Consider the following 9893-nt stretch of genomic DNA (forward strand, 5'->3'; position numbering starts at 1 on the left):
GCTTTTCCAGTTGGGATCCAATCTCTTTAGATGACCAGCAGAGAGTTAGAAGTAGCAAATGATCAAATAACTTCACAAACACAGTCAGTTCTCTCTAAATATTTATTAAATGAATAAATGGTTGACCTTCCTCCAAGCCAGTGGATCCTCAATATTGAGTTCTAGAAATCTCTCCTATTTGAAAAATCAGTTGTGAAAATATTAAGAAGTGACAGCTATCTATATTCCTCTCAATTGGATTTTCTCCAGCCCCTTTTCACAAGGAGAAAAGAACAAATCAAGGATAACATCAATATTTAGATGGAATCTCAGAAATAGTGCAGCAGCAAGGACATCAGGATATTGGAAATGCTGTTTGATACTGCTTCGAGCTCACATCTCCCTATGGAAGTCTTAAAAATGTATGCAGAAACATATAGGAAATGCCCCATCCCATAAAATCAGTTTGATTCACTTGATATATACTTAAGCTGTCTTGTGGGTGACTTGAGGATATTACTACTTTAAATACAGGTTTGTTATAAAGAGTAACAGAAATGGCATCTCTGTTTCTTATCCTGGCTAAAGAACTAAGCGTATACTTAGTAGATACTTGGTGAATGTTCCATTCCAGCTTATCTGGGTAGCAATTTTCATCCCAGAGGTGCAAGAAGGAAGGTAGCAAATGTTTGGTCAATGTCCTTGTTTGTTGAACTTGTCAAAAAAAAAAAAAAGCTCTGACCATAGCAAACAGTTTATACCGTAGGCAATTATAACCTTCCAAAAATCTTATGAAAGGAGGTGTCAAGTTCTAAAAAATATAGTTGTCCATGTACAATCAAATTGCACTCAGAGGCAGGGAAAGGGGGAATGAGAAAAACAAAGCAATGACAGGAAGTCCCATTGCTGCAAAAAACCTTCGTAAGAAAAGATCAAATCATAGCACCAGATAGCAGCCCACTCTAGTAAATCAGTGACATTAAAATAACTATAAAAGAAAATCTGAAAGAAAAACGTACCTAAGGAAAAAGTGAGAAAAAGGAAATAATGATTATTAATTGAATAAAATTTAGGCTATAAATTTAAGATAGGCAAACAAGATATCTTCATCAAAGAGAAATTTGTATTAAAATTAAAGTCATATGTAATTGTTCAATTGAGTCAGAACACCTACAAACAAAACCTATAGCAAGATGTCAGAGCTAAATGATTGCGTGGCAAGCCAAAAACAAGAAACAAGACAAAACAAGAAAAGAGTGCAAGATACTTTACATTACATATTTGTTAAGCAATGCAATCACCTTTTCTTAAGTCTCCCTAAAACTCTCAAGCATTCAAATAGCAATTGCTTTTAATGTACTAGCTAAAAATCTGTTCAATACTTCGTTAATTGAGTTATATACAATAAAATCTAGGGGCTAGAGTGAATACATTCAAAGTCGATGTGCTCAGTACAAAACCCAGCACATGTGATTACATTTCTAAGGCCAGAAAGAAAGCCCACGGGAATGAAGGTAATTTCCAGATTTTATACGTGTGTGGGAAATGTCACACTGTCTCCTCTCCTGGAGGTTTCTGAGGAATGCATTTTATTTCATTTGAAGCCTAAGGCCTGTTAGAACTTCTCAGCCAATGTGTGCTCTACACCTCTGACTCCTACATTGAGCATGGTTCCTTATGAATCTATACAAATGATTATGTTCAGGGGAGTCCTCTGTTCCTTTTTTCTTTTTTTAATTCACATGCCCACCTTCCTGTTGATTATCTTACTAATGCTGTAAGTTTGATAAGCCACCACCACCTAGAAACCTGCAAATTTTATTGAAAAACATTCTCAGGGTGCCCAGGTCCTGATCCTAAAGTCCTGGGATCGAGGCCACATCAAGCTCCCTGCTCAGCAGGGGGAGTCTGCTTCTCCCTCTCCCTCTGCACTAACCGCCCCCCCCCCTCCCCACTGTTCATGCTCATGTTCTCTCTCAAATAAAATCTTTTTTAAAACATTCTCAAATCTTGAGCTGAGAAAGACAAGTACTAGGTAAACATCATTAAGGACTGTGGTCTCAAAGAAAGTCAGAGACATACCACCACCAGCAGAACAGTTCTCCATATTTTCTATTGAAAATTGAAATTTTAAAAAGAGCAAATGTTAGTACTGGCAACAAAAGTAACTTTGAATGAAACCAGCACAGAAACTGGAGCTAGCTCACCTCAGACTCAGTTCCCAGGTAAGGATGGGAAATCATGCCCTTGACTTCAGAACAGATCTCATGACTCTCCAAAGCAGTTAATTACTCACGTGGTAAATTCCAAAAATTCCAGAAAATTATCCCCACCTCATGTCACTCGCCCACGTCTACCAAAACTGTACCACCTCTTGTATGATAGTTAAAATTCTTATTTTTAGAGCTGCATTTGTGGTCTTCGGTTGTTGTCCTCCATTGGATGCAGGCAGTCTTAGCAATGTAATGCTTCGACCTTAGCTACTCCTGACTTCTAGGTTATCTGTCCCTTTCCCAAGAGCTGCAGTGGTGAACAGGTCAAATAAAGTGAGTGTGAGGACAGAAATGTCAGGGGGGAGAGAAGGAGCAGGAGGGGAGCACTAAGGAAGAACACGGAAGGCCATCTGATCTCTCCACAATTTTATCTAAGGCCTCAGCAGGGCAAACATTTGTTTAATAAAATTATAAATAGAACAAAAAAACATTTGCAACAGTAAGCCCAGAGCTGCTCCGATTGATGTTAGGATGGGAGCCCGGCCCTCCTATGCTTGCCCTTCGGTTGCTGATGCTTGCCCTTCAGTTGCTGATGCTTGCCCTTCGGTTGCTGATGCAGTCCAGGTGGTGCTAGGGTTACAGAAAAGTGCTTGGAAAACCCCTAGCCTACTGGAAGCTGGTATGGCCAGAGGGAGCATCTCTGTTATAAGAACCATTCCTTCCTTTAAATCTGTAATTATACAGCCAGGAGGCACAGAGGAGTGGCATCATCGGGGCCCAGTTCCTGGCCACGACCACACACAGGGCCCATCTGCAGGGCAAAGAGCAGTGGCAAGAGCGCTGCACCCTCCAGAGGGTAGACTGAGTCCCAGGGCACCACCACCCAGTCCCAGGGACTGAGTCCACAGCAGCCATGCGGGGCAGCCGTCGCCTGCACCTGCCTTCACCTGCCTTCACCTGCCTTCACGGGCAGCTCTCCAAGTTCCCAGGATACAGAACGACATGGCCCATCCAGAAAGCACGATTTGCAACCTTAGAGCACATCAGGAACGGCTCCCTTGGAGGGGTTTTCCCAGGAATTGATAACTGTACCCAGCAAGTGGTTGCTATTAACATCACAGACCTTGAGGAGGCTGAGGATGGAACTGAAGACTTTTGGCAAGAAATAACCATTCTGAGCTGGTGTGACAGCTCTTATGTAAAAAAAAAAAAAAAAAAAAAAAAAACTATGGATCGTATTTAAAGGGTTCAAAATTACAGATAACAATGGAATACCTGGGTGGTGGTGGGTCAGCACTGGGTCTTCTTCCAGCTGGTCCATTTGATGAGCTCCAGATCGCTCCCGTGCTAAATGTTAAAAAGCCTGGCTATCTGCATTCAGGAAAGAAAATCTACCGAGACGTAAAGGCTGCCAACGTCTTGCTGTCAGAACAAGGAGATGTTAAACTTGCCGACTTCGGATTTACTGGCCAGCTGATACAAATTAAAAGAACTAGTTTTGTGGGAACACCATCTTGGATGGCTCTTGAGGTTATTCAACAGGGGGCTCATGACTCAAAAACTGACATTTAGGGGCAGCCCAGGTGGCTCAGAGGTTTAGCACCTGCCTTCAGCCCAGGGCATGATCCTGGAGACCTGGGATCGAGTCCCACGTTGGGCTCTCTGCATGGAGCCTGCTTCTCCCTCTGCCTCTGTCTCTCATGAATAAATAAATAAAATGAATATTTTTTAAAAACCTAACATTTGGTCATTGGGAATTATTATTGAACTAGCCAAGGGAGGACCACCTAACTCTGGTATGGATCCAGTGAGAGTTCTGTTATCTTAATCCAAGAAAACAATCCTCCAACTCTTGTTGGAGACTTCACTAAGTCCTTTAAGGGGTTTATTGATGCAAGCATCAACAAAGATCCATCATTTCGTCCTACAGCTAAAGAATTTCTGAAACACAAATTCATTGTAAAAAAAAAAAAAAAATCCAAGAAGACTTCTTATCTGATGGAACTGATAGATTGATTTAAGAGCTGGAAAGCAGAAGGGCACAGGGATGATGAAATTGATTCTGAGGGCTCTAATTCGGAATCCACCAGCAGAGAAAACAACACTGATCCCGAATGGAGCTTTACCACCGTATGAAAGAAAGCCCAATCCAAGGGAAACCCCAGAAAGGGGCAGAGCAAGATCATGTGCAAACCCTGAGCTGTTTGTCTATGGTAATCACACCTGCATTTGCTGAACTTAAACAGCAGGATGAGAATAACGCTAGCAGGAATCAGGCAATTGAAGAACTCGAGAAAAGTATTGCTGGGACAGAAGGTGCTTGGCCTGGCATCACAGATAAAATGGTGAGGAAATTAATTGAAAAATTTTGCAAGTGTCCACCCGATGAAACCCCCGAAGGAGCTTATTATTGGCTTCTATTCCATACGGAACCAGGGAAACCCACCAAAGTTACTTCAGGCTTAACAATGCTTAACTCATGAACTCCATGTGCTTTTTGATCTTTGCAGCATTGAAGATTTGGAAGAAGCTATTCAACTATTTTGTGATGGTGTTTATCATTTTGTACTTTTTTTTAAAAAATATTTTATTTATTTGTTCATGAGACACACAGAAAGAGAGAGGCAGAGACATAGGCAGAGGGAGAAGCAGGCTCCGTGCAGGGAGCCCCACGTGGGGCTCGATCCCGGGTCTCCAGGATCGCGCCCTGGGCTGAAGGCAGCCGCGTCTAACCGCTGAGTCACCCGAGCTGCCTATCATTTTGTACTTTAAAGGGATTATTTTATGGAATAACTTTCCATACTATAGTTTCACCTGTATTGTACTAAATGATGAGATACAGTTTTGCTTTTAGGTATCCTTCTTAAGTTACTGGGATGACTACTTTCATGCTTTGATCTTTAGTTGAATGAACTCTCATGAAACATACAGGTCGTTCAGAGTCATCCTAAATATTCAACTTTTGTAAATCATCAAGCTGCAAAACACATTCTAAAAATGGCTATCGGTGGCGAGGTGGAAACAAGTCGTACCTTCTTAAGACAGAGGTTTTTAATAAGCTCTTGGAAATGAAACCTGGAGAAGTATTGATTCTTCTACCAAGGTGGGATGATTTTCCAGGCAGCTCAGTGATGATCACATTTGAGGCACATGTGTGAAATATTTAGAAGCAACAGAGGTACCTCTTGGTGTGCAGTAGTTACCTTCCCTTTCAGAAGAGGCAATTAACCCTATTTGACATGGTTGGAAATTTAAAGCAATACTAATTAGCTATGGATGGGGTTTTGACAATACTAGAGGAATTAGTCAGGCTTCGTTTTTTAAATCTCCAACTCATATCGCCTATAATATGCTTGGATTTGGGGAGCTTAAGAAAAGCTGATTAACATGTGATTAAATACCTGATCGACAGGTATTACACCAGCATAGTTTTGTCATGGTAGTAAAATGTCCTGTAAACTGTACATTTTTGTTTTTTATAATCATTCAGTACATAAGCATCATGTGCTCATTTTTTAAAGGAAATTTAAATAAGCATTTTTTATTTATGAAAATAACCATAGTAGGCTGATCTCTGCCCATACAAAGTTAAGTTAGACTGTTCAGTTAATTCTCATTTATAATTACAGCACTGTTACATGGATAATACCCCTTTTCTTTTAAGCCCAGTATAAATATTATGCCTGCCTAAGGCCCAAACCAGGGCTACATTTCACTAGGTGTAGAATTATTGATATTACTTGTTTTGATAGTTAATGTTTTATTGTTTGATCTGCACAGTTTTGTTTTTGCACAAAAGTAATTTTTAAAAATCTGAAAAGGGGATCCCTGGGTGTCTCAGTGGTTTAGCGCCGCCTTCAGCCCAGGGCCTGATCCTGGAGACCCGGGATCGAGTCCCGCGTCGGGCTCCCTGCATGGAGCCTGCTTCTCCCTCTGCCTGTGTCTCTGCCTCTCTCTGTGTGTCTCTCATGAATAAATAAATAAAATATTAAAAAATAAATAAAATAAAATAAAAATCTGAATAATTGCCAAATATAAGAAGAAAGATGTCTGTCAAGTAAAGAATACAGTTTTTAGTGAAAGGGCCATTACCTCTTCTTTTTCTATAATAATATGGACACTAGAATAAGTTGTGGTTATATCATATGCCAAGAAATTTCTTCTCTTTGGTGTCTGTACTATAATAATTACTTGTAACACATTGTATTTTGAAGTAATGGTTCAGTTAAAATATTCACCTGCTATGTAACTAAAACTCAATTACAGCTTATAATCTATAGAGATCTGGAAATAATTTGCAATTCATATCATGGATTAAATGAATTTTGTAGAAGTAAAAGCAACAAGTTGATAAACTGATTATTTGAAACTTTATTTTTTTTATTATTTGAGACTTTACAACACAACTGTATCATGAGTAGGAACTGTACTGCTTATTCATTATTGGAGTTGTTAGTCCTGTAAACCATTTTTAGCTGAATCACTCCAGTGTTTTGGAGGATTTAAAAATAAATATTTCAATTTCAAAAAAAAAAAAACCTATAATCAAAAGTCTGTGATTTTTAGATGTTAATTTCTTTTTTTTAAAGATTTTATTTATTTATTCATGAGAGAGACACAAAGAGAGAGAGAGAGGCAGAGACATAGAAAGAGGATCCTGGGATCACACCCTGAGCCGAAGGCAGATGCTCAACCGCTGAGCCACCCAGGTGTCCCTAGATGTTAATTTCTGAACAAATAGTTGGGAGGATGAACACAGAAAAACAAAGCATGATATTTGTTTTTTTAATCAGATCCTTTGTACTATTAACATCTTTATCATCAAATTACATGGTGCTAACTTAAGCAAAGGTAAGGTAGGGTCAGGTGGTCTCTCATATCCATACACAGACGGATTCCTCATCTTTGCTGCTAAAGACCTCTAGAAACCCAGTCATCCCCTTCTTTGTATATCCTGTTGCTGTTTCTCTCTTGCTGCAGATGGGTTTTTCTATTCTAAGTCTATGGAAAGAAAATGGACTCTGTAATTCCTGAGCTACATCTCAGTCCTTGAAACCAGCCAAATTCCAAATCTAAGTTTATTAGAAAGTACTTTGGTTGGCCCAACTTGAGTTGAGCACCTCCAATCTCATCAGGATCATCCAGCTGACAGCTCTGCCAGGGGCAGGGTAAGTTTCAGAAAAGAGAGCAAGGTGCTAGTCAAACTAATAATAGTGCCCAGCACCTCCCTCCTGGAAACCTGTGCCCCCTGACACAATAATGATGCGCTGGATCAGCTTGTACCAGTCAGCGAGAGCCGATTCTACTGATCACTTCCCAACTCCGTGTTCAATGATGCCGTATAGGTGGCTTGAAATCAACCGTGGTAGAAGTATTTATACCACAAAAAGTGGCAAATGCTATAAAACAGAGATTAGTCTTTTCAGAGTCCCTTGATCAGCACCACACTGTCACCTAAGTCTCCATAATTTGTGATGTTGGAGACAGCCACATTGACATCTGCTCACATACTGTGAAGTTCTGCAGATAGCCTTGGTATCCCTTTCCTCAAAAGTTTGGTCCTCTAGAAGGTGCTTAGGAGACCTGCTCACTCAGATATGTCTAAATATTTAAGGAAGAAAATAAAGCAAGACATGTGCATCAGCATGGCTCAAAAGCAGCACATCTCTGATTCCACACAAAGCCTTGTTTTCTGCTATACTTAGTACAGGAGCAGATACAGGTAAGAGCGATCCTGAAAATCAGCTAAATTCTTAGTAAAAATAGAAAAGTAGCAAAATGAGAACTCTGTGCAGAAGCTGTGAAGAAATGGTAGAAAGAATTTATAAGAGCACTTACTAGAATACAGCAGGGACTCAATATTCCAGAAAGGATGAAGAAAAGAAGTAGGACTGTGGTGGAGTTACAGGGGCAAGAGGGAGAAAGGGAGGACAGACGATGTAAAAGGAAATAATGAGCCATCAATCAAAGGAGATAATCCTCTGCTGAGAGTGTAAGTAAAAGATATAATTGATAAATACAAAACATTCATTCAACAAATTGTATCAAATGCTGAACGCGGGACAGGGGTGGGCACACAACAGTTAGGAGGACATGGTCCCTGCCTCAGGTGTTATGCAATTTAATGGAAGAGAGACTCAAATAAACCATCATCTCAATATTGGTACATGCTAGGATTCGTTAGCCATAGGGTGCTGAAGAAAGCCATAGAAAATCTTCTGCCCCAAATTTGGAAGTCAGGAAAGACCTCCCAGAAAGAGAATGTATAAACCAAGCCCCAAAGAACATATAAAAGCTTCACAAGTGAATAGGATGAAGCAAAAGGTATTTCAGATGGAGGGGAAAATGTATAAAATGGGTTCAGTGGTGAATAGAAATAATCAATCATGAGTCTGAAGGAAGTTCAGAGTGGCTGAGTATAGTGTGCAAGTGAGTAAACTGGAGATATACACCATACCGGGTTATGAAGGCCTTGCATGCATACTTGGAATTGGGACTTTAAGGACAAAGGGGAGTTACTGAGGCAGGCTGGGGGGTGGTGGGGTCTAAGAAAGAGAATGCTTTAGAAAAGACACTCAGATTAGTTCTCTTTTTCACCACCACCACCACTTTTTTCTTTCAATAGGATTGACACTACAACCTCTGGTTGGCCTCCTTGGCCTCCCCTCTGTCCCACCTCTAAACTATTCCACAGAAAAAGTAGGGAGTTGGCAATTGTAACATCAATGCTGTTGAGACAAAGGCACTGTGGTGTAAAGAAAGGAGGTGGGGCAGTTTGAGAGCTATCTGGGAGGTAAAGTGAGCAGGATTTGATGATTACCAGGTCTTGGGGGATGAAGAAGGCAGGCATTAAAAGAGACTCCCAGATTCCTGACTTGAGCAGGTGAATGGATGGTGGTGCTATCGGCTATAAGAAGGAAATAAAACAAAAACAGGTTTAGTAGGATATACTAGGGGTTTAATTTTGAGGTGCTGGGGGACCTCCTGACAGAGAGGTATAGTAGGCAATTAATTAGAAAAACATGAGAGGGATTACCATAATTTACAATTTTTTAATTGGGTTTTGATAAGGTCAATAACATTGCTTTTCCCCATCCAAGTTGACAATCAAATGCAACAGGGGCATGAGCAAACAAGCAAGCAAAATATCACCTTTGATTATTGATTCACACCATGTTTGTTTGAAAAGATTTCAATCTAAAATGGAACCAGAGGAGGGAAGCCTGGGTGGCTCAGTGGTTGAGCACTTGCCTTTGGCCCAGGGCATGATCCTGGAGTCTTGGGATCAAGTCCCACATCAGGCTCCCTACATGGAGCCTGCTTCTCCCTCTGCCCGTGTCTCTGCCTCTCTCTCTCTCTCTCTCTCTCTCTCTCTCTGTCTGTCTCTCTCTCTGTGTGTATGTGTGTGTCTCTCATAAATAATTTTTTAGATAGATAGATAGATAGATAAATAAATAAATAAATAAATAAATAAATAAATTTAAAAAATGGAACCAGAGGATATGAAATGGAGAGTCTCAAACTGGCGCCTTCAGGAAAATGGAACTTAAGAACCAAGAGGCTGGGGGCACCTAGGTGGCTCAGTTGGTTAAGCACCTGCCTTCTGTTCGATGAGTTCCAGGAATTTGGGAGTTGCTTAGGGAACAGACATAATAGATGTGACCATTGCAATAACATACAGTAAGCTTTATATAGGTGACA

General features: G+C 40.4%; 1 pseudogene; it reads left to right on the forward strand.

The window, feature by feature from the left end:
* The first annotated feature begins 2723 nt into the window (after nt 1–2723).
* Nucleotides 2724–4675, forward strand: LOC121476911 (annotated as a pseudogene).
* Nucleotides 4676–9893: the final 5218 nt, after the last annotated feature.

Source organism: Vulpes lagopus, chromosome 16 (assembly GCF_018345385.1).
Source record: "Vulpes lagopus strain Blue_001 chromosome 16, ASM1834538v1, whole genome shotgun sequence".
In the NCBI taxonomy this organism is placed as follows: domain Eukaryota; kingdom Metazoa; phylum Chordata; class Mammalia; order Carnivora; family Canidae; genus Vulpes; species Vulpes lagopus.